Raw genomic sequence first — 27,137 nt, forward strand, 5'->3', positions numbered from 1 at the left:
CAGTCCTGCAGGGCATGCTCACTCAGGCCTAGGTCTATTACTAATCCTACTACCCTTATCCTCAGCTTTGGGAATCCTCCCACAGGTGATGACTGCAACAGTGAAACATGAAGAACATTGTACAGTTGTGTACACTTACCATAAATGTAGATGTTTGAGTGTATTCACTGTTGCAGTCCTGGTTTCCCTCCTTCCTTTCCCCTTATATCCTCTTTTCTTAGGGAGACATAAGCTTCTTATGGTGGCTTTTTGCCACCAGGTCACCTTTACCATATTTCCTGCTGCTCCTGACTGGTTAGGGCAAGAAAAACTGATGTAATGACGTTGGCTTCCTTGCTTTATAGCACTAATGACCTAACGTCAGTCAACAAGCGACAGCAGCCAATGCAGACTCTGGTATTCGGGCCGGCCGAGGGCTACCACAGCAGGGATAATCCACAGGTGATGACTGCAACAGTGAATACACTTGAACATTCTTCTGCAGACCAAATACCAAATACCAGTAGGTGAACATAACCTTGACTAAATGGGTTGTCATGAATATCATCTAAATAGGCTAGTAACCTCCTATAATGTAAGTCAGATCATCATTTAAGGAACTAGAATTCACATTAATAACATCAGTATCGCACGTCTTGATATTCTTTTAACAAAATTAAAACCAATTAAAAGTAATTAACATCACTTAGCTAAATATTTTAATCTCAAAATAGAAGAAATAGAAACAGAATCATTTAGCCCAGGGTAACACGTGGCATCTAACCTAATTTCCCATTTTAATTGACTCCTTGGTAGATGCTAATCCACTACATAACCCTGGGAATCAATAAGAATTTGATCTAAAACAATATAATAAAAACTATGTTTACCATTGTTTTCAATATGACAGAATAGCACATTAGTCTTTTTTACAATTCTTAGTACCTGCAAAATGCTTATATATTGAATTCCTTAACTTTCGACTGGTCATCCCAATGTAAAATGCTGGACAGGAGTCACAACATGCTACATGACAAGAATCACAAGAAAAGTGGCCGGTCACTTTAAACTTTCTCTCTTTAACAAAAGAAGTATCACCAATTTTATATGTTTACATTGGTTACAGTGGCCACATTTAAACATATGCAGTTTCATGGTCCAAGTAGCTAACCTGTAACCGTGTTCAAGTAAGTTCTTGAATGATTTATCCCTGCGATACACAATGCATGGTGAAGACACTCAGCTGTGGCCTTACAGTCCAGTGAAAAAGTTTTACTAAACAATTTGGAGTTGTTATAAAGTTGGTTGATAGTATTACATGTTGAAACCTCTGTTTTAATCAACTTTTTTGTCAAAATGGGACTAAAACCCCACTAAGTCTTTTACCAACAGCTTCATTTTTAATCTCTTGCAACTTAACTATGAGGTAATCCCTCTGGCTAAACATATCAATAACCACATCACATTCAGTTACAAACACAGCATCCGCAGAAATAATCCGTGCCAACTGTACCATCTGTCTTTTGATAGCCTTTTTGTGGTGGCATGGATGCCAGCTCTCATAATGTAAATAACTGTTAGAAAAGTTTTTTTTCCTGAAAATGTTAGATGTAAAACAAGCCTCAATTAAATTCTTCGTAAGCTGTATATCCAAGTAAGAAATATGATCAAAATCATACTTACAAGTGAATTCCAAAACCTCAGTGATATTATTTAAATAATCTAAAAATTCCCGGAATTTAACCTGGTAATCATTCCACAAAATAAAAATATCATCAAGGTAACGTATACATTAGCCAAGATTTTTTATATAGACTATTAAACAAAAAATGATGCTCCCAGTAGGCCATAATCAGATTAACAAAAGCAGGGGCACATACAACCCCATAGCAACCTTTGTAACTTGCCAGACTCAATGTCTTGGGTCCTGTGTCGGTTGCTGTCTCATCTTCTGTGATGTCAGGTAGTCAGGGGTATAAAGCATGCAGCTGATGCCATTACATCAGTCTTTCTTGCAGTGTGGTGCCTGAAGCAGAGGCAGTTCGCAAGTGCCGGTCATCCGACTCCTGAAATTTTAGTTTTCGAGATTCAGAACTGAAGTCTTCAACTAAAGCTAAGTACCCCATTGGGGAAACCTTTTATTGCTCTAAATCGATGTCAGTAAAAGTCAATAATTGTATTTCTTGTGGAAAGGAAATACCTCACAAAGATTTTCATTCTTACTGTATTCCTTGCCTAGGCCCTGACCATGACGTACCTCACTTTTGGTTTTGTACCTTATTTAAGCAACGAACTATTCATCGTCTGTATATTTATGCTTCTAAATATTTTGGTACTCGGTTCAATTATCCAGATATGTCTTTGGTAAGCCATCAGACTACTGACATTCTGAAAAAACGCAAAGATAAAGACAGAGACGGGCCGCCTAGGTCCAAAGCTGCTGACGACGCTTCTTCTAAGCCAGTCGCCACTTTGCCGGTACTCAGTGAGGTGCTTGCGCAGTCCCTGATACCCACTACTTCAGATTTGCAGGCCTCTACTGAGACCCATTCAGAGTCTGGTATGCCGCAAAATGCTTCAACTGTGGAACCTGTGGATGTCTCTGCCTTGGATGGGTCCTGAGCCGCTGTGCAGGCACCGCCTTCTGAGGGTGTATTCAGGCCTACTGACTTGCATATTAAACTGATGCCATCTTCTTCTTCAAGGCCTAAAACTCAAACTATGTCTAGAAAACCGATGCCAAGACCGCATGGTCAGGCCTCTATGCCTAAAAAACAGATGATAAGAATAGCTGAAAACCTTATTACTTTAATCAGGGGAAGCCAACCTTCCCCCTCTAAGAGACCTAGGACTGAATTTGCTTATGATACTTCTGACCAGGATTCTGAAATTTCTGTTTCCTCTGATGACTAGGATTTACCCTTATCTACCTATAATGCAGAGGACTCCATTCCCTCTGCCCCCCCCCCCCCAGAGGATTTCTCTTTTGGTGAAAACCTGCATACTCTGAGGGAGCTCATTCGCTGGGAAACCCAGGATTACTCTGATTCTAAAAAGAGACTTAGGGATTTCTTACTCCTGCCCCAGCACAGGTCTTTAGCTCTCCCGCCTGTACTAGACATTGTTGATGATGCCTTTTCTGAATCTAGCTTGGCACCTGACTCTTTACCTCCTGCTCCCAGAAAACCTGATAGATATTGCAGGGTTTCTGACTCTCACAAGTTCCTTTTTAAAAAATTCTTCTGCGGATCCTGAGACCATTTCACAGGGACCCAAGGGCATCAAGGCTACTACTGCCAAAAATCCTACCCCCTCTGATAGAGACTCCAGAGCGCTGGATAAATGGGGGTAAGAAAGCATACACTTCTGCAACTTTGGCCATTAGGGCCTTAAACTGCCAGTTTCATATGTTAAAGTATCAGCAGCATATCATTGGCTTGCTTAAACAGAAAATTATGTTGATTCCTGACTGTGCTGAAAATAAGGATTTACAGAATTTAATGCATTCTGCTGAACAGATTGGAAAGCATACTTTGCAATGTGGTTTTGATTCACTAGAGGCATCTTGCAGGGCTGCTGTCACTGGGTCTGTACTTAGAAGGCATGCTTGGCTTAAGGAGCAATCGTTGTCAGATTATGTTAAAGCTAAATTGCTGGATGCTCCCTTAAATCAGGACCACCTTTTTGGCAACAAAGCAGAAGAAGTTCTTAAAAAAATGGAGGAAAAAACTAAATCTATGCAAACTGTTAAAGATTTCCTCCAAGTACAGCCTCCAAGATTTAGTAGGCATTGGCCCTCTAAGAATTTGTCTTTTCCTGCCTCTTCCAGGCCTTCTCAGTCCAAACCCGAAACCAGCAGAACACCCAGGTCTCAGTCCCAGGGTACGCACAGGACTAAACAGTGGGGGGCTCCCACTTCCAAATCAGTAGTAAGACTCCACCCTATGGTAAACTGTCTCAATGACTTAACTTTAAAACTTCCAAGCACTTCTCAACTGACTGCTCCTTTAGGGGGAAAGATTGCTCTGCAGGCAAAAAACTGGGAACTCATTACTCAGGACAAATGGGTTTTAAATGTAGTTTCCCAAGGATACAGATTTCACTTCCACATGTTAGCAACCCCAAACGGTTGGCCAGATCTGCCCCCAAATCAGTGGGCAGAGGTTCAAAAGCAAGTACTCTGTCTCTTAAGCATAAAGGCTATTCAAACTGTACCAGAAGAGGAAAAAGGACAAGGTTTCTACTCAAGACTTTTCCTGGTACCCAGAAAATACAACTCTTGGTGTCCTATCTTGGACCTTTCCATATTAAACACCTTTTTGGTGATTCCAAGATGCTAATTCTTCACCAGTTACTTCCTATACTAGACAAAGATGCCTGGTTGGCAACACTGGATTTAAAGGAAGCCTACCTCCACATCCCAATCAGGGAATCTTGCAGAAGATAACTGCGCTTCAAAGCAGACTACATGCACTATCAGTTCTCTGCACTGCCCTCTGGCTTATCTACTGCGCCCAGGGTGTTCACAAAGTGCCTAGTTCCAGTCATTACATTTTGCAGGCAAAGAAATATTCAAATATACCCATACCTGGACGATTGTCTAATTCAGGCAGAAAGCCAGGACATACTTTTGAATCATCTGGCATTTGTACAAAAGGTGTTAACTTGTGTGGGGTACACCATAAACAAAAAGAAATCACATCTAGTACCCTGTCAACAAATTATATTCCTGGGAGCAAGCTTGAACACAACTTCCTAGATGGCTTTCCTCACACCAGAGAAACAAATTCATTTGACAACTTACTTCAAACTAATGGCCACAAAAACCCTGCTATTTGCAAGGCAAATACTGCAAGTCTTGGGGTTCATGGCCTCCTGCATTCTACTAATTCCATATGCAAGACTGCATATGAAGAATCTACAATGGTATCTAAAAAGCCTATGGTGTCAACATTCTCAGGATCTAGAAGCAATGATCCCTGTCATACCTTGCCTACAGTTAGAGTTCCTTTGGTGGGCAGAGGCCTGCCTCCAAAACAAGGGACTACCATTCACTCTACCCCCTGCCACCCAAACCCTAACAACAAAAGCATCAGACTATGCATGGGGGACACCTGGCAGGAAAGTGCATTCAGGGCAAATGGAACCCAAGTCAAATGCACCTGCATATTAATCAAAAAGAAATGTTAGCTGTACAGAATACTCTGACAGCCTTCAAGGACCACATTCTTCCAGGACAATTAATGGTAAAGACGGACAACAACACTGTTAAGTAGTACATAAATAAGCAGGGGGGTACCCATTCTTACCCCCTCTGCAGACTAGCCATGGCTCTGTGGAACACAACCTTGAGCTTCCAAGTGCATCTACAGACTCAGTTCCTGCCAGGAAAACTAAATACACTGGCAGACAAACTCAGCAGAAATCTCATGGACCCACACAAGTGGAAACTGGAACCAAAGATTCTCAACATGTTGATAAACAAATGGGGGAGCCCAGATATAGACCTATTTGCCTCCCCCCAGAACTACCAATTGGACAAATTCTGCACAAGGACTCCCCACAAACAAGCTTGGAAAGTGGATGTGCTGAACTTCAGCTGGAAAAATCTGTCCATTTATGCCTTTCCTCCTCTGCCTCTCCTCTCCAAAGTATTACTAAAGATCAAACAGGACAAACTAAGGACAATACTGGTTGCACTAGACTGGCCACGCTAACACTGGTACCCTCTCTTGCGCAGTTTGTCACTGCTGGTTCTATGGCACCTGCCTCAGACCCCTACCCTGCTGTCACAGCAGGAGAGCCAGATTCTGCACCCTCAGCTTCAAACCCTGACCCTGGCAGCCTGGTTAATTTCCTAATCTCTCCATTACCATCCCTCAGCAAACAAGTGTTGGATGTCATTTTGGAGGTAAGGAGGCCTAGTACTAAAAAATCATATGCTGAAAAATGGAAAAGATTCTGTGCCTGGAACCAAACTCAAGAGATGGGCACAGCAGAACCCAATTTACCTCAGATTCTTCAACACTTAACTGAGATGCTTCACAAGGGCCTTTCCTTTTTCTCCATCAAAATTCACGCCTCAGCCATTTCAGCTCATTACAACACAGAACCACCCCTCTTCTCTCATCCACTGCTGAAGCAGTTCCTCAGAGGGGTCAAAATCTTAAGACCACCCAGGAGAGCCCCAACTCCAGCCTGGGACCTTAACTTTGTATTGGAAAAACTCACTCTTCCTACTTTTGAACCAGCTGCAAGTGCAGAGTTAAAATTTTTTTCTTGGAAAACAGCTTTCCTTTTAGTAATTACTTCAGCAAGAAGGATATCTGAACTACAGGCCCTTATGGCAGTGGAGCCTTTCATCATCTTTCATGTGGACAGAGTGCCCTCAGGACTAATCCCTCCTTCATGCCCAAGGTGGTATCCAGTGTGGCTCTTAATCAGTCTATTCATTTGCCAACCTTCTTTTCTAATCCACAGAACAAAGGGGAAAGGATACTGCACTCCTTAGATGTGCACAGACAACTTAGATTTTACTTGGACAGGACTAAACCTCAAAGGAAATCTGAACAACTGCTGGTGGCATTTGCTGCAGGGGCAGAGGGGAAGGCTATTTCAAAGCAAACCATTTCTAAATGGATAGGCCATTGCATTAATTTCTGCTATAAGTAGCATGGAAAACCTATCCCACAGGGGATTAGACCCCATTCAACCAGGGCTGCATCTACTTCTACAGCCTTTCTCAGAGGTGTACCTACCAGGGACATCCTAGAAGCTGCTACCTGGAGTTCTGTACATACTTTCACCAAGCATTACCATTTATTAATTTTCTCTAAATCCAGAGCTGGCTTTTCCACTGTAGTCTTGCAGGGCCTTATAGCTGGTCCTAATGCTATCTAAATGCCTCCTCCCATCCTTAGCTTTGGGAATCTACCCAAATATGATGATTACAACAGTGATACATGAAGAACATAGTACAGTTGTGTACACTTACCATAAATGTAGATGTTCGAGTGCATTCACTGTTGCAGTCCTGGTTACCCTCCCTCCAGCCCCCTGACTTCTTTTGGCTATTCCTTTACTTTACTTTACTATGCTTAAAAGCTTTTTGGTGTATTTGCTTTTTGTTGGAGGTGTAACCTTGTATCTATATATATATATATATATATATATATATATATATATATATATATATATATATATATATATATATATTTAATTGATTCCCATTAGGGGGGCACCTGACATCTGGGGCAAGAAAAACTGATGTAATGATGTCGGCTGCATGCTTTATACCCCTGACAACCTGACCACAGAAGATGAGACAGCAACTGATGCAGGACCCAAGACTTTGATAATCAGGCCAACTGAGGGCTACTGCAAGCAGATAACCAAAATGTGATGACTGCAACAGTGAATACACTTGAACATCTACATTTATGGTAAGTGTACACAACTGTACTTTGTCAGAAAAAATATTTGTTGGATACTTGTTTGTTTTGCTGCCAGTAGTTTCTTTTTACCAGTTCGTATTCAGAAATATAAAGTTGTTTTTAAGTACCATATCCATGAGGGCCACTGCCAAATTAATCTTATCCTCATGTAGTTCACCAGTTAACATCAGTTGTTCTTTCAACCACTGAAGTCCCAAAACTTGTGGGATGATAGGAAAAAGGTTGTCCACATCGATGGTAACAAATATAACATTACTGTGAAAACCAACTTCATTAATCTGACTTAAAAAATGCCAAGAACCCTTGCTGATATAAGATAATTTAGCCATGGACCCTTCAAGAAAAAAAAATCTAAAAATCTAGCAATAAAAGACAACTCCATTACAAATTATTTAATATATGATCAATATGAGAAAGCTTATTGCCAAATATTTTTGAATGTTGACAAAATCTGTGCTTTAATTCTAAATCGGAAGTCAAAAAAATGTTTTAGAGACCAGAACAGCTACACCAAAGGCAACACGTGTCCTAGGCCTCCTGGTGACAACAGGCATATCTCCCAAGTCAATTTAGCCAGTGGTTCAAGTACTGAACAAGGAGTTACATGCAATCAGATTAGTTTAGAGACAGTTCCTTTAGATCTAAGGTGGTTGGAAAGGATAAGAAACAGGAATCATTATCCAGGGGAAGGTGGGTACAACTCCAATGAGACATCGAGATTCCACCAATTACAGCGAGACCCAAAGTGAGGTCTTCAGGCCAGAACTGGCAGAATAACACCTCTTAAATGTTTTGGGGAGTGTGGATATTAGAGGACAGAAAGTTAACATTATTTCCAATATGTCCAAAGACTTTGATTTGTTTAACTATTCCAACAAAAATATTATGACTACTCATGCCGATGTACTTTCAAAAGGATTGTCTTATGTACCAGTCAGACATGCCAATTTAGTAAGCACCTTGATTGATTTGAAACTTTATAATCATAAATTAAACCTGGCATTGTGGTTTACCAGTGATATTGGTGGTTTTAATCCCCAGGGCTGTTTCAGCGCCAGCCTTTTTAATCCCCCTATAAACAGTAATGTTTTAATGTTCGAAAGCGTTTGTGATACTGAAGTAAGGCAAACACTGGGCTGACCTAACAAGGATAGATATTATAATTTGACGGCTTTTAAACACATATGGGGTGATAGTTCCTTGTGGTTATGAAGCCTGATAAGGGAGGCAGAATCATCAAAATGAAGAAATCAGATTATAAAGACAAAATGAGACCTTTGCTCAGTGAGAGTTGCTATAGGGGAGGTTTCTCATAATGAGATTTTCATAGCTTTTCAGAAAATTAGTATTGAACTTAATGACATACATTTGCAAGGTTAACTATCCTTAAAAGAGTTAGAATTTATGGTGAATTCAAAACCAGTCATCACCAACAGTTTTGCCATTCCAAAAATTCATAAAAATATTAATGATCCTCCTTTTATGCCAATTGTTGATGCTCACTGCTGCAAACATTTTTCATTGCTAAATTTTTAGATTTTTTGTTGAAGGGGTCCATGGCTAAATTATCTTATATCAGAAAGGATTCTTGGCATTTTTTAAGTCAGATTAATGAAGTTGGTTTTCACAGTAATATTATATTTGCTACCATCAACGTGGTCAACCTTTTCTTCTGTCATCCCACAAGCTTTAGGACTTCAATGGTTGGAGGAACAACTGATGATAATTGGTGAACTGTATCGGGATAAGGTTAATTTGGTAGTGGCCCTCATGGATATGATACTTAAAAACAATTATATTTCCAGCAAGTTACAGAGGTTGCTATGGGGGTGGCTTGTGCCCCTGCTTTTGCTAATCTGGTTATGGCCTACTGGGAGCATCAGTTTGTGTTTAATAGTATATATATATATATATATATATATATATATATATATATATATATATATATATATATATATATAAAATCCTGGGTAATGTACAGGTGTTAGCAAAATTTCATTCTGCAGAATGATTCCCAAGTTAAACGCTAGAAATTGTTAGATTATTTAAATAATACTACTGAGTTTTTCGAATTCACTTGTAAGTCTGATTTCAATCATATTTCTTACTTGGATATACAGCTTATGAAGAATTTAACTGAGGCTTGTTTTACATCTAACATTTTCAGGAAAAAAAACTTTTCTAACAGTTATTTACATTATGATAGCTGGCATCTGTGCCACCAGAAAAAGGCCATCGTCAAAGGACAGATGGTGCAGTTGGCACTGATTATTTCTGAGGATGCTGTGTTTGCAACTGAATGTGAAGTGGTTATTGATATGTTTAGCTGGATGGGTTACCCCATGGTTATGTTACAAAAGATTTAAAATTAAGTTGTTGGTAAAATACTTAATGGGGATTTTAGTCACTTTTGACAAAAAAGTTGATGGTTAAAATGGAGGTTTCACTATGTAATACTATCAACTAATTTTATAACAACTCCAAATTGTTTATTACAACTTTTTCAGTGGACAGTAAAGCCATAGCTGAATATCTTCACTGATATTGGAATATTTTAAAAGCTGATGTTTCATTGGTTGAGAAATTGGGTGATGAGCCATGCATTGTGCATCACAAGGATCAATTCTTCAAGAACTTACTTGAACACGGCTACAGGTTAGCTACTGGGACCATAAAACAGGGTATGTTTAAATGTGGCCACTGTAACTAATGTAAACATATAAAAATTGCTGATACTTTTTAAGGGAACACAGTTTAAAGTGACCGGCCACTTTTCTTGTGCTTCTAGTCGTGTAGTATATTTGGCATGTTACGACTCCTGTCCAGCGTTTTACGTTGGGATGACCAGTAAAAAATTAAGGAATAGAATATATGAGCATTTTGTAGATATTAAGAATGATAAAAAGACTAATGAGCTATTCTAGCATATTGAAAACAATGGTAAATATAGTTTTTATTTTATTTTTTTATATCAAACTGTTATTGATTCTCGAGAATATGTGGTGGATGAGTATCTAGCAAGGAGTGAAATAAAATGGCAAATTAAGTTAATGTTAATTCGTTTTAATTTGTTTTAATTTAGCTGGGTCTTGTGACTATGGTATAGTATTTAAATGCTTTTAAATGAGCTTTTTAGATCTGAAGAAGTTCCATTAATGTAAAACTGGAATGGAAGTGCTTAACTGTATACTGTTCCTTTTAAAGCTTTTTGGATAATTATCCTTTTATGCCTTCAGCCATTTGTCTTACACTGCAGGAACTTTTGTTGTTTATGCTGCTTGTGAATTTTCCTGTTAGACTTTATTTCATTCAGAATAGCAGTAAAAAATATCTTGGCTCTACCAACATTTCTCCAAAATAGTGCAGGAAGCACACATAAACACTTAAGCACAGAAAGCACAGATTATCAGTTGTGCTCATTGCAACCTAGATGTATATCAAGTTGCTGTGTGCTTCACTGAAACATAAGTGCATACTAGGCTATTGACCAATGGGGCTTTTATAAGCCTAGCCAGGTCTATGTCATATAATCGAACTTCCAAAATTTCGAACACCATATGTTCGAACTTAGAAGTTCGAAATATGACAACATCAAAACCTCAGAACAGTGAATTTTTTCCCAGGGAAAAAAAAATGCTGTTCCGAGAAACACACACACAACACAAGCACACCAAAAATCTAATAAACCTACACTAAACCTTACATACACAACTATCTATGCACTAACCTTAACCCAAACCCTAACCCTAAGGTCCGTCACTATCACACACTTACCTTATCCACACCTTAACCCTAAAGTCTGTCACTATCGCACACTTACCTTACCCGCACCCTAACCCTAAAGTCCGTCACTATGGCACACTTACCTTACCCGCACCCTAACCCTAAAGTCTGTCACTATCACACACTTACCTTACCCACACCCTAACCCTAAAGTCCGTCACTATAGCATACTTACCTTACCCGCACCCTAACCCTAAAGTCTGTTGTTATCGCACACTTACCTTACCTGCACCCTAACCCTAAAGTCCGTCAGTATCGCACACTTACCTTACCCGTACCCTAACCCCAAAGTCCATCACTATCGCACACTTACCTTACCCGTACCCTAACCCCAACATCAGTCACACTCGCGCACTTACCTTAACCCAATCCATAACTTTCGCACCACAGTAGAGAAAATGTCGAAGCCGCGGAAACAGCCAACCAAATTTTTTTCCTGGGAAAGAATTTGTTTTTCTGCGGCTTCGACATTTTCATTTTTTGAACTTCCCCATTCGAACTTCTAGTCTTAGAACATCTTGATGGTCGATTAAATAACATAGACCTGCCTAGCCATGCATCCATAATTTTTCCCGCAAGTTTTTTGAGCATTAAAGATCATTTTAATGGGTATATGTTAGTCCTTCTTGTAGGATGTCAGTGTTTTGGGGGTATTCTATATATGCCTCTTGTTTGCAGTTATCTGCAAACTTTGTCGGCTAAAGGGATTTAACATTATCTTTGACTTCTGAGAACTAAATGTCAAGAAAAGTGCAGGTCCACCACATATCCCTGAGGGACTCCAGTAGTGACCACCCCCTTTGTAAAGATGATCTCATCTATCTTAACTTCCTGGGTCCTATCTGAGAGCCAGCTGAGTATCCAGTGTGTAATATAGGGGTTAATACCTAATTCCATGAGTTTGTTTACAATGCTTCATTGGGGTATTGCATCAAAGACATTAGCCAGGTCAAGGTAGGCAGTGGGTACTGTTTTGCCCTCATCCACTGCCTTTGTGACCTTTTCAAAGAAGTCCAGCAGGGTGAATAGGTATGATCTGTATTTGATGAAGCCACACTGGGTTGGATACAGTTTATAAATGTTTGCTATGTCATTTTCAATCATATTCATAATTCTTTCCATGGCTTTGTATATGAGGCTGGTCAGACTTATGGGTCTGTAGTTCCTAGGATTCATTTATGGACCACCCTTGTGTAGCAAGATGACTGTTGCAGTTCTCCATCCATGTGGCACAAAGCCTGTGTGGAGGCTATGGTTAAATATGTCTAGACAGGTTATGTTTCAGCCTGTTTAGGAGGCATCCTGGGATATTATTAAGCCCTAACAATATGGTGTTCCTAGTGTTAGAGAGCACATTTAGGATCTACTCCCTGGTGATAGTTGAGAGAATTATGTTTGATGGTATTAGTTGAGGAGTGGCCAGGGGAAATGAAGGTGAAATGAAGCTGACTTTTTTAGCCAGCGGATTTGCTATATCTTCTGGCTCCAAGTAACTGGCTCAATTAACAATCAGTTCTGTGCACTGTTGTGTACCCTTTGAGGTTTCAGGCATAGCTAAAGAGAGCCTTGTTGTTGTACTTTGCTCACGAGACTATCTTAACCTCAAAATAAGCTTTGGTAGATTTAATTTACCCTCTTAGTTGTTTGTTTAGCCTGATGAGAGATTTTATCTTGGTGGGCATTGCACTTTCTAATTTTAGCTATGCCTATGACATTTTTCCTTTTGTTGTACAATCTGTTTATGTTTGGATTCCATCAGGGTGTTTTTTTTTCTGAGTCCATTCTGGGCTTGTTTCTGGTAGGCACAGTTGTCTGTGTGCATCTATTAACATGATTGTACAGAGTTTCTGTGTACAATTCTGCATAGACAGCTTTGTTCTTTGGTTTTAGAGGAGCATGCAGTTTTGTCAGGAAATTGCTTAATAATAGGTACTTTGCGTTAGATTAGTTCCTGTTATATAGTTTTCAAAAGAGACAACTTTACAGTCTAACCTTATCAGAGAGGACACTACACTGGTAAGGGGTGCAGCATTCTCCCATATTTGTGAGTACCAGATCCAGTATATTTGCACCTCTAGTGGCCAAATATACTTACTGGTCCAGGGTGTTTGTGTTTGCAAAGTCCAGAAATCTCTGGGCCTGCAGGTCTGGGGTCTTGTAGAATTCTTGGGTTTTAGAGCGGCTGTTAAAGTCCCCTATGAAGTGTCTCCAGTAGGTCCAAATATTAACTATGGTTTCATGCATCATAGAGGGTGACCTGTAGCTTCCAACAATATGATATGGGATTCTACCTATGGTAATTTGGACATGCAGAAACTCAAGTGCGTCACCCCATCTGACCAACCTTTAGGTAAGTTAATTTTGATATAGATCATGACACCTCCACATTTAGTCCCTGCCTTTGCAGTAGCTGGCCTAAATGTGTGGAAAGCATTCTATCTGTACTGTCAGGATGCTCTCTTTGGTTTTAAACCATGTCTTTGTAACTGCACAGATGTCTACATTCTTCAAGGTGAGGAGAGCTTGAAGGCAGTACAATTTATTGTTTAGGCTCCTGGCATTGAGCAGTAACACCTTTACATTCCCTTGGACTGATTTTGTTAAGTTGGAAGGATTGTCAGTTTGGCATTGCCTAAAAAAGGCACTATGGGAGAGGATAATGCTTTAGCCAATATTTAGAAGCCTAGTAGAGGCAGGTGCATACCATCCTTGACAAAGCAATGTGGTCTGTTGAGCATATCCTCCCATGGTGACAAATATCGTACCTTGTTTGAATGACACCAGAAGCTGAGCCAATTATTAAAGTCAACCATCTTCTGTTCATATTGTGGCATCATCCTTGATGTGGGTAGAATGTTGCTCAGTGACAGCCTCATACCAGCCTGTGACACACAGTCATCAAGCTCCATAATGTCTCTCTTCATATAGTACATGGAGGTACATCTCAGGTCATTTACACCCACATGGACTATGACTAAGTCTTACTGGCACTTGTTGAATGACATGAGTGCATGAGTGATTTGGCAAATCCTAGCCCCTGATAGGCAACTGGCCATGAATTTCTCTTTGTTCAGCCTGGTGAGTAGGGCATCCGTATGTCTCACAATGGAATGTCCTATGACTACAGTATTGGGGTACTGTGTTGACTTGCCTTATGGGCTTTGTAGCTGAGGCTCCATAAGGTGTAGCTGCATGTGTGTTGTTGGGTGTTGTTTTGACAGAGTGCTTTAAAAGTGTCCTTTAGAGGCAATATCTGTGAGCCAGTAGGCTGAATACTCAGAGACCTGTGATATCCAGATGCAAGAAATGACTAACAACTTTATTGAGAGGGGCTATAGTATGGAAGAAATAGAAACAGCTAGGAGGGATACCTTAAGAGTAAGGCACTCAAAAGCTAGACCCTATTTTTCTGCTCAGGTTGATACTGCTCCTGAAGGGTCAAGAGTGACCTCATCACAGCCCTTGAGATATCTTATGACTTATAGCAGAGCGAGTAGAACAGTAGAGAATGTTATAAATAAGAATTGGGATATCCTGAAAGCTATGAAAGTCATGAAAGCTTGCTTCCAAATAGACCCAGCTTTACTTACAGACATTGGAATAATTGAAAGAAATTATTATGCTATAAGGATTTTTCATTAAACAACAATAAAATAACAATGTTTAATAGAAAGGGTACCTCCAACGTTACAATTGCTGTTGCTGCTCAAGTATAAACCAAACCACAGAATTTATACATCCTGTAAATGGAAAGAAATGTGTTTTTTGTTTAGTGCAACATGCAACACATCATTTATTATATATCTTGCCACTTGTAAAAAATGCTTGGGTTTTTATGTGGGAAAATCGACCAGAAAACTAAAAGACAGGATCATAGAACACAGGTCTGAGATTAGGAGAGGAATATTGACTAATTCCTTGGTTAAACATGTTAGTAAGACTGATGATTCACATCAGTTTAGTTTTAGAGTTATACATGTAATGTATCCAAGTATTAGACATGGAGACCTTGTAAATAATGTGGATATGAAGGAATATGACTGGATTATCGACCCAGAAGTGGATAAATATCCTGGTCTCAACAAACAGGTTACATTGAAACCAGTGTTAAAATTTAAACAACAGAAAGTGAAGAAAAAATGACAACACTTTATACTGTTACTGTGCTTTTAAAAGTCTAATTGTTGCTTTGATTGTTACTTTTTGATAGGTTGCTGTGTCATGTGATATGTTTATGAATGGGATAAAAATGCTGTTTTCATGGCTGTTTTATGTGAGACACTGAAAAAGGATAGTTTGTATCTGAAAGCTTTGTCGTTTTATTAAATTTTTATTGATGGTGTGGAGTATCATCTGTTTTTTTTTAGGCTTGTAAGGGCCCCAAGGCCATTAGCCTAGTAATCTCCTATGATCCTATAATCACTGCCAGGATGGCAATAGATGCAGCAAAACTACTCTAACTACACAGGCGAGGATGTCAAGTGTTGCAGAACTCTGTGGGAATAAGCCAAGAGCCATGCAAATACTCCACATTTATAGGGGCAATGTATCATTGGTGGCTAGGGCAGACACAGGAATGGGAAAACAGCAATGTAACAAACAGGAATGCAGCAGAGCACAAATTTAAGCAGGCTAATGAGAAGCAGAATATAAAAGTCTGAGAAAAAAAATGGAATATAAACAGCTGTAGAGGCACAGTGCAAATCTTCCAGCAAAAATTACAATACTGCCACTAGTGCAAAACCCCACTCCAGACTAAGGCACTAGACTAGGCAAAAATTTACAAGTAACACCGTTTATGAAAAATGCATTAATAGCTGACCAACTGAGGTTAAGATCTGGCAGTAGTTCACAATTCTCCAACATCTGCATATGAAAGTACAAAACCAAGGCTCCAGACTAAGTTCAAAATTCAAACAGCTAGCTTTTACAAGTAATTCTGCTTATGAAAATGGAAGTGCTGTAATGTATAAACAACGGTTAGATCTTGCAGTAATCCACAGTTATTTACAGTAAACCCCCCCCCCCAAAAAAAAACAAATGCAGTGGAAAATATTTAAACAAAATTGAATTAACATAACAGCTTTTTTCTTCCCTTTTTGATGAGTCATAAACATATCTGGAACCAAGCCTCATCTTAATTCATACCACACAAACTGCTGTATTTTTGTGGCTTAAGTGGACCTCCTACCATTTAAAACAACAAACTGTGCACCACAAAAAAAAAAAAAAAAAAACAGAAAACAGACTAGCAGAAGCAGCACCACCAGCACTACAGCAATTTGGGTAATGTTTCTGACAGCACAACAGCATAATTTAAAGAAGTTACAGCCCTTATGAGGTATAGTGTTCTAAACTTTTGTGAGAACATGCATTTCTTAGGTATACTACACATCTGAGCCCCTGCCTCAAAACAGTGCAGGTACATAGACTAACTTGTACCATAGTCACCTGCAACTTATACCTGCATATACCCCATATGACTATCTGTGACTTTATGTCTACACTGCAGCTGTTGAATAGTAGCTTACTCTCAGGACTTCTGTCTCTATATTACCCTATGTCATAAACAGACATGTTGTGTGCAAATGCTGTGGAGAAACCTGTAAAGGGAACTCCTAGTGAGTAACCCCAACAACATAGCTCATTAGTCTTTATCAGCTGTGACTCCCCAGGTGCCCTCTTACTGTCTGTGAAACCCAACTTTTCCCTTTATATCTCTGTGGGGCTCTGTGAGGCAGCAATTACAGTTGTATATCTATAAATGTCTTCCCCTATCACTGGTCTGGGGTATTAGTGGAGTATCCCACTGTCCATAGCATAGCATAGCATTGTACAGCATAGCATAGGATAGCATATCATTGTGCAGTGTAGCATAGCATGGCATAGCACAGCACAGCATTGTACTGCATAGCATGGCGTATCGTGGCATAGCATAGCATAGTATAGCATTGCATATAGCATACCACAGCATAGCATAACACAGATGTCCTTTAAAACCATTCTGAATGAATTCTTAGCCAAAATCTGGCTCTTTTCTTCCTCATTCCCAGGGTAAACTACATCCCCAAATATGAACATGTACCTTTTCATACACCTCCTTACTTCTCACTCACTTCCTAACTTCAATCAATTTCTCTCACCTGACTCTATTAAAATATGCCATAACCTTGTTTTTTCTCTCCTTTTATATTGCAATTCCTGCTCGTATTACACTAACTTACCTTTAATTTCTGTAAACTAGATAAAATTTCTCTAAATATTAAATCATTCCCCGGGATTCATGAAGCTTGCGCCAGGTGCAGGTGTAGCGTCGGCATTCTAACACCAAAGATGGCCACCGAACGATTCAGGTACAAGCTATTTCCATGTGCACTACCTGCGTATGCTACGCTCGCACAACTTCCGAGCCTTGTATGCTAATTACCCCATGTGCATCAGTGTAGCATGCAAATGAAGGCATGTAGCAATTCAGGAAGTGGTGCAGGCATAGTGTAAGCATGCAGAAATGTAAACTGTAGAAAACGGTTTACATTTTTGCAAACATAAAATCGGTGCCATGACAGTCAACCAAACACATGTATTATATTGTTAATATATGCCAATGGCTAAATATATAGCCATTGGAATAAAAACATGTACAAAATATAAAATTAACATTTAATATATATAGTTGCACTATGGCGACGTGGAAGTGCAGGGCAGTGGTGTGCAAAGGGGATTGCAAAAAATATATAAAAATATAGAATAAAACCACAATGAAATACATATCAGATTTCCCCATAATAGTCAATGGCAGGCATGCTACACCTTACTCATGGCACAAGGGTTGCTAAGGGGCAGCGGCAGTGTTATGTGCAGTAGCTAGGAATTAGTAGGCAATGCCATGCAAATGAGAGGAATAATAGTGAATCGCAGATTCCCCGCTGGTGTAAGGATGCACCTCACAGCGTAGCATTATAACACTGAGGTGTGCCCTTGAGATAAAGATGACATCAAGAGAGGGGTGTGTCGCCATTGCTGTAAGCACATTGGAGCATTGCTAAACCGGTCTGCCCCTAGCTAGGCAAAGCTGCAGGATAGGGGTGTGTCGAATTGCCCATAGATATGCTTAGCTGAGAGCACACAAGGTAACCAAGTATGCATGTGAATGGAGATGAAAACACACGTAAACCCAGTAAATGGGTATGTGTGATGCACACTGCAGCTGAAACAGGAAGGATATAGGAAAGAAATAAGGAAATGCTGCAGCAGTGAAATTGGAGTACAAATGACTAATTAACACCTAGGAGCCTACAGTGGGCCATTGACAACAGCTAACAAGGCTGCAAGCAGCTACCTGCAGAACACGGAAGGGAAGGGGCTGTACTGCAAAGAAAACAGCAAAGTGTCAGAGCAGAACAAAGCCGATATGCAGTATATCAGCTACAAGGCACATTTTGCCATGACTGGGTAGGGAAAGTACAAAACAAGAAAGGCGGCAGTGGGATGCATTCCTGATAATGGGAGGGGATCCAAGTCTAAAAGTGATTTAAAGGGCAACAAATTAATCAAGGCAGGCAAGTAGATCTCCACAGTAAAGGCCCTACACTTGCAGTACTCATTGCAAAACCCATAATTAAGAAACACAGCAGCTGGAATAGTTCATACACACCCACTTACATCAGCAGCACCCATAGCACAATACTATAAAGTGTGAAAGCACCTCACACACATTTGTGTGATCCCATACACTCTGCAACAGTGGTGTATAAAGACAAGGAACTTTTATTATGTACATATTAGGGGCTGCCATAGCTTTGATACACCAGCATGTGTTGCAGACTGAAGATGTGTGGAGGATGTTGCACACAACCACCTCAGGCACCAGAGGAGGAGGAGAGTGTTCAGATCCAGGGTAACCTACCAGGGGCTACATGATCTGGAGATAGTAGAGTGTTACAGGGAGGACAGGGACACCCTACAACAACTTGTGGAGCTGTGCTGGCCATGCCTCAGAGCCATAACAAACAGAGGGGAACCCATCGCAGTGGATACAAAGGTATGTGTAAGCCTGAGAATACTAGCTACAGGTACCTTTCAAAGACCAACTTGGGATATTATGGAGATCTCACAGGCATCAGCATCCAGGGCACTACACCAGTTCCTGGATGCCATGTTACCACATGTCAATGAGCACATATACTTCCCCCAAATGCAGGAGGAGTTGGCCAGCAATATGTGTCTCTTCCACCGTGCAGCAGAATACTGGGAGGTACTGGGTGCAATAGACTGCACACACATACACATCAAGTCACCACCCGGTGAGCAGGGTAGGCACTACATAAACCCCAAGGGATACCCCTCCATCAATTGCCAGGTCATGTGCAATGCCCAGGGCATTATCATGGATGTGTGTGCTGGCAGCCCTGGAAGCTATCACGACTCTCACATCTGGCATGCCTCACATCTATATCGTTTTTTTGCCAGGGGGGAAATCCCAAATGGCCACCTGGTGGGGGATGCTGGCTATGCACTTGAACCGTGGATGATGACTCCCATCAGAAATGCACACACACCCATGCAGGAATGCCATAATGAGGCACACGCACAAACCAGAATCATCATAGAGCATGCTTGGGATGCTGAAATCACAGTTCCATTGCTTGGACATATCTGGTGGAGCCTTGCAGTACTCTACAGACACATGTGCCCACATCTTCACCGTGTGTGCCATGCTACACAATATGGTCCTGCGGAAACAGCTGCAGCAGGGACAGAACAGTGAAGACCCTCACAGCTCACCACCATTGCCAAGGTCCCCACAGGCACAGAGGTAATCAGACCACGAACACCCTGAGCCAGCCCCAGTAGGCAGACGAAGGTGTGCCCAGTATGCCCATGCCTTGGCAAAGAGGGAACGTATAACACACACACTGACAGTGTAGGCACCTAGGGACTGACACCTTTCTCCACCTGCACACACAGTAAAAATGGATGGCACACACACAAGACTACCTGTAAATGGTCATGTATAGGCAGTCTACTGTGTGCATCTAACATAGGCAGCCCTCAACTGTTGCACACACAACAGCCATTGGCACAAGGTAAGTCAACACCTGAACAGTAAATTAAGCTATCAGCATATGCAGATACTGTATGTATAGATTCATAGGTAGGTACTTGGCCAACTGCCAGAGGCCATTCATAAGGCCAGCCAAAGTGTGTCAGCGTTTCCACCCCATTGATTCATTAACTGTCCCTCTGTGGAACAGAGCCAATGGTGGGATCCCTGGGGTGCATCTACTGTTCCCCATCCACCCTTCAAGGTTTCTTTTACAGAGTGTTAGTGAGGAGCTCTGTATAATGTAGTTAGTGATGTTGTTCCAAAGTATGGAGAGTGTCTGTGACAGGAAGCTGTCCCTCCAGCATCTTCCAGTTATTGTTGTGGCAAGGTTCAGCTCACTACGGTGTGTGGTTCACTGTGACATGGATTCCCATAGGTGGAGCATATCCATCAAGCCTGAGTTTGACATGGCTGTGTTGGCCAGTGGAGATCATCTCTGGGTAAAAGAGATGCCACTGAGTAAAGCAGGAGTTTATTCAATCTGGCTGCATAGGCCATATGTTGGAGACCAGTATTCCCCTTGGCGAGGTACATTCGTGGACCCCCCCAGCTGTTGGACGTGTCTTCTGAGGTACATTCCACATGGGTTATTATACCCTATGATGGGACCAATGAGTGATGAGTAAAGGGACACTATAACCCAGGTATGTCTAGATGGGGATCCTTTAGTAATCAGATGGCCTACATAGAAGGATGTCCTAACTACTGTGGAGATATGATTGTCAAAGGGGAGATCACTATCTACCTTAGTCCCCAGATACCCCATTACCTCATCTGTATTAAAGTGGCTGCCACTTATGTGTTAATATGTGGGTGCCAATTCCACAATGGAATGACCATGCAGTTAGTAGCACTTGGCTGGAGGCCATGTCGTTGGCACCCTGTGACATTCTCTGTGATGCCCCTTGAGGGATGTCCGTGTCAGCTGGACTATCAATCATGGCTCCCAGTTCGCAGTCATTGCCAAACATGGTCTGTCGTAGCCCACATGTGTTTGCCTGTACCTCTGAGATGTATATGCCAAACAGTAGGGCTCCCAGGACTGAGTCCTGTGGGACACTAGTCGTGACTGTTCAAGAGTTGGACCTGGAGACCGCTACTCGTACCATGTGGGTTCTGTGTGTAAGCCCATTGGCAACCCAACCTGTGATGTATGGGTAAATGTACAGGCTGGTGTGTTTATCAATAATACATGAGTGGGGCATGGTGTCAAAAGCCTTGGTGAGGTCCAGGTAGTATGTGTGAACCACCTCCCCTGTCATCAAACATCAAACAGGTTCAGTAGGCATGAATTGCACTCAACCAAGCTGACCAGGGTTGGGTCACGTGTTCGGAGGTTACCAATGTCATTGTTAATGAGTGCCATAAGGATGCAAACCATACCATTGCAGACCAGGCTAGTCAGGCTTATGGGGTGGTAGTTACCATGGTCAGTTGTGATTCCACCTTGATGGAGTGGAATAACCATTGCCACGCACCATTGTATGGGCATGTAGCCTGTGGAAAGGCTGCGGTAGGAATGCTTAATTGGGTGGGGGGGGGGCAGGTTGTCTTGTACAGTTTTCAAGATGCAGTCTGGGTTAACATCTGCCTCTATTGATGCTGTGTTCTGCTGTTAGAGAGGGCCATTTCCACCTGTGTGTCTCTGATGGTTGGGATACTGTACCTTTCTGGTAGTGTTGTGGGCTCTTTAGGGAGTAAGTATGCACCGAATGTATCTGCAAGGATGTTGGCGATATCAGTAGGGTCAGCATATTTTGTGCTATATTTCACTGGCACAGTGCAAATCTGTGTGTCACCACATAGATCCTTGACATAGCCAAAGAAGGCATTGTGGTTATATTTCAAATCTTTGCATATGCTCCTGCTTATGTTTGCCTTGGATGATGTATCATAGGTTCATAGGTAAGTACTAGGCTATTGGCCCTAAGGCCTATACAAGCCTAGCCAAAAAGGTACCCTGGCTTTTGCCACCCAAGAAAATTATTTTCCTGTGCCCCTGTCAAGCAGAACCACAGAAGTGATCCCTGGGGTGAATTTCCTATTACCCATCCAATCATCAAGATTTTTCTTGAAGAGTGCTAATGAGGAGCTCTGTTTGACATAGATAGGTAGTCTGTTCCAGAGTATGGGAAGTCTCTGGGACAGGAATCTATCCCTCCAGCATGTTCTGTTTATTGTGGTGACAAGGTTTAGGTCCCTAGAGCGTGTAGCTTGGAGGGATTGGGATTTCTTTAAGTGGAGCATGTCCAACAGCTCTGGGTTTGACATAGCTTTGTATGTTAGGCAGAGATCGCCTCTGAGTAGGCGATACGCGACGGAGTAAAGCTGGAGTTTTTTTGAGACGGTCTGTGTAAGGCATCTGTTTGAGGCCAGTAATCCTCTTTGTGAGGTATTTTTGCGGCCTTTCCAGTTGTTGTAGATGTCTTCTGAGGTACATACCAAAAGGGGCGTTGTATTCTATAATGGGTCTAGTGAGTGATGAGTAGAGGGGAACAATGACCTCTTTTTTTCTGGATGAGAAACCTTTTGTGATGAGGTGTGCCATGTAGCAGGATTTCCTGACCACTTTGGCAATGTTATTATCAAAGGAGAGACTACTGTCCACCTGTGTCCCAAGGTCTCTTATCACACTTTTGGTGTTAAGTAGACTACCGCCTATGTGGTAGTTCATGGGTACAGAATTTTTACCAAAGGGGATAACAATGCACTTTTTGGCATTGAGCTTGAGACCATGTCTTTGACACCAGGCATCTGTCTCAGTGAGGCCCTTTTGTAGGATGTCCACATCATTAGGAGTTTCAATTATGGCTCCTAGTTTGCAGTCATCTGCAAATTTAGTTAGCCAAAGATCTTCTGTGTTAGCCTGTACTTCAGAGAAGTAGATACCAAACAGGAGAGGACCCAGGACTGAACCCTGTGGTACTCCACTTGTCACTGGTCTGAAGTCTGATTTGGAGTCTGCTACTTTCACAGTGTGGGTTCTTTCAGTAAGCCAGTTGGCAACCCATCTTGTGACATAGGGATTTATACCTAGTTTAGTGAGTTTATCTATAATTCCAGAGAGGGGGATGGTATTGAACGCCTTGCCGAGATCTAGATAGGCTGTGTGAACCACCTTACCCTCATCCATGGCCTTGGTGACTACTTCAAAGAAGTCTATCAGGTTTAGCAGACATGATCTGCCTTTAACAAACCCAAACTGTGTGGGGTCCAGGGTTTGGAGATCTCCAATGTCTTTGTTTATGAGTTCCATGATGATACGTTCCATGGCCTTGCAGACGAGGCTCGTCAGGCTAATGGGGCGGTAGTTCCCGGGGTCTGTTGTGCCCCCCCCCCACTTTGTCGAGTGGGATAATTGTCGCGGTGCACCATTCGATGGGCACAAAGCCTGAGGTGAGGCTATGATTGAACATTGTACTTAGGTGGGGTGCCAGTTCATTCTGTAGTTCATGTAGAAGGCAGCCTGGGATGTTGTCAGGTCCCATGGATGCTGTGTTCTTGGCTTTGGAGAGTGAAGTTTTTACCTGTGCAGCCGTGATTACAGGAACTTTACATTTTTCTGGTATAAAGATGGGCCCTTTAGGGGGTGAGAGGGGGGTAAAGTTAGCACTGAACCTATCTGCCAGGATGTTGGCAATATCAGTTGGTTCTGTAAATTTAGTATCATTGTGCTATAACTCAGAGCAGATCTGAGTGTTGCCATTGAGATTTTTAACATAGCTATAGAATGCTTTGTGGTTGTCTTTAGAATCAGTGGCAATTTTGTTTTCATAACTAGCTTTGGAGGATTTTATGAGGGATCTCAGCTTCTTACTGAGGCTGACCAGGGAGTTCCTCCAATTGTTGGATTTTACTCTTTTTTTGCAACAGTTTCTTTCTTCTGTTGTAGAGCTTGTTTATGGCAAAAGACCACCAGATTGGCTTCCTTTTTTTGGAGGATAGCATCTTGGTTCTGTTAGGGATAGCATGATCCACACACTCGTGTAAGTGCTTATAAAGTGCATTTGTGTAGGATTCAGCAGTCATGCCTTTATTGTCCATCTGCATGGGTGTCATGAAGTTTGCCACTTCTGTCTTAAGAAGCTTGAAGTTGGCTTTGGAGAATTTTTTTACAGTTGTTTTCCTAATGGGGGGTGGGACTGGGATGTGGATGTCTAGGGTGATTAGCTTGTGGTCGGATCTGACCAATGAGGAGCTGACCTCTGGTGTGGAACACCGGTCACCCATGTTGGTGATGACCAGGTCTAGGATATTGCTGCCCCTGGTGGGGGTGTGGGTAAGTTGATCCAAAGCATTGGAATTTACGATTTCCAGAAAACGTTGAGCAAGAGAGTTGGTACCTGAGTAGTTTTCCCAGTTAATGGTAGGGTAGTTGAAATCACCCATTATTAGAGTGTTGGGGTTGTACCTTAATATTTTCCAGTGTATCAAGAAAAGAGGAGTGGGAATCCTGGGGCATGGTGGGGGGTCTGTAGCAAGATACAATCTGGATTGCGGTTTTGCCCAGAGTTAGTTGAACTTGGATAATCTCGGATGCATTATGCTGAGCAACTAGCTTGGAGGTGTGGATATCCTTAATGAATATGGACACGCCTCCATCTTTAGTGTTTTGGTCCGCATTTGGTGGCCGAAAGGTGTGGTATGAGTTATAGCCTGGTAATGCAGGTGTGCTCTCTGGAGCTTTGAAACAGGTCTCTGTCACTGCACAGATGTCAATGTTCTCCATTTTAAGGAGTGCCTCGAGTGAGTGCATTTTGAGGTTTAGACTTCTAGCATTGAGTAGCATTACCCTCAGATTTTGCTTGCTTGTACCTGTTATGGTGGTGAATTTGTCATTTGAACCTTGCCTAAAAAAGGCACTATAGGGGTGACAAGAGCCTTTGCCAGTATCCAGAATACCAAGGGTGACAGGTGCAGGCCATCTCTGGCAAAGCAGCGTGGTCTGTCGATCATGTCTTCCCAGGCAGACAGATACTGGATTCCCTTAGAATGACACCAGAAGCTTAGCCAATTGTTAAAGTCAATCATTTTGTCCTTGTACTGTGGTGTCATTCTGGGTGATGGCAGGATGCTACTCAGGGCTAGGGTCACCAGCCTGGGCTACAAGATCAGAGAGCTCCTCCATGTCTCTTTTCATGTAGTCCAGGGAGGTACGTCTCAGGTCATTCACACCAACATGGACAATGACAGAGTCATATTTGTACTTGTTGTGGAGTGACCTGAGTGCGTGCATTATGTGGCGGATCCTGGAACCTGACAGTAACTTTTTCCTTGTTTAGCCTGGTGAGTGGAACATCAGTGTGCCTGACTATAGAGTCACCTATGACTAGAGTGTTAGGTACGTTATGCCTTATGGACTGTAGTTGAGTGACACACTGAGTATGTGGACTATGTGTCATTTGGGTTGTGCTGGGGGTGGAGGTTGCTTGCATTTCTGCTTTGGAGGTCTCTGTTGTTTGGGCAGATTAGTACAGAGAGCCTCCGCAAATGTAGGTGTGTGTTTTGTGGTTCTGTGTGTGTGTTTTGGTGGTGTAGGTTTTGAGGGACTATGTGATGAGTGTGGTGCGGTGCAAGTGTTTACCTTCTCCTCTTGACTGTCTAGGCCTGTCTTTGGTAAAGAGAGCTTTGCTTCCAGTTTGACTATATAAGTGCATCTCTTACAGGTCGTAGTGTTGGGTGGTAGGAGGAGAGGGTTATCTGTGTACATGAGGCAATTGCTGCATTGTCTCAAGATGCCCAGATTCATCAGGTAGACAGTAGAAAACACCGGGAGCTGACCTTTAGACATGCCCGAATAGGTGCTTATTTATTAAGTACTAAAAACTGTTTTCCTCTAGTGAGGAAAGTTGAGTGCTGTAGTAATTTGTAACTTATTTAGTGCTTACAATGAGTTCTGAACAAGTGCTGAGATCAAAGAAACAGAGGAGTGCTAAAACTAAAAAGCTGGCTAGTTGCAAGGGAAATTTTGAAAAACAGACTTTATGGCGCCAGGAATAGTTTAACCCCAGTAAAGTGGGGGGGGGAGCTTAGGAGCTCACAAACAGTCCTGGACACAGCAAATCCGTATCTGACCTGCCACAGGAAAAGGGGGAAGCAAGCTTAGAATTTTTTTTTCCAGTAAAGTGGAAATGGAGAAAGCTGGAACAGAAGTTAATTCAACGTTAAGAATCTGAGTGGGTTGGCCTTCACAAATGTTCTCTATTAGATTGATTGAACTAATGACACTAGACTGGGAGGAGTGTCACAGATCAAATGTGCAGTATGGGTGGGCAACTGCAAAGCCACCACGTATAAAAACGCACAAGACTAGGGAGGGTGGGTGAGTAGGAAAAAATTACAGTTCCTAGCTGTAGCCACTAAATGAAACTTTTAAACAGATCAAGGAGCAGACTAGAGAATGCTTTTAACAGACAAAAATGCACATAAAGGTTCGGATAGAGCAATCACAAACAGAAAATACAACTCTCAGTATGAAAAAGCAGTTTACAGTTAAGTAATGTTAAAATAGTTTAAAACAGTACATAAATGCAGTGAAACAATAAAAAAAAGCTTTATAACAGTGCAAAAATATAGTAGATCAACTGTATAGCACAATTATAAGCGTTTCAGAAGTGCAATTCAGTGAAATAAGTGTAAGAAATAACTTAGCCTGCTCTTGGAATCTTACGGAATTTCCACTTATGCAATGCAATACATACTAATATTGGTCATGGATGTCTGCCCTTCGTGGAATTTGCTGGAAGTCTGGAACACTGTCTTACTTCTGTAGTATGGCCTGTTATTTGCAGAGGTCCACCAGACCGGTGTCCTTG

This window comes from Protopterus annectens, chromosome 5.part1 (assembly GCF_019279795.1).
Source record: "Protopterus annectens isolate FY-2018-M chromosome 5.part1, PAN1.0, whole genome shotgun sequence".
NCBI classification, from domain to species: Eukaryota; Metazoa; Chordata; order Ceratodontiformes; family Protopteridae; genus Protopterus; species Protopterus annectens.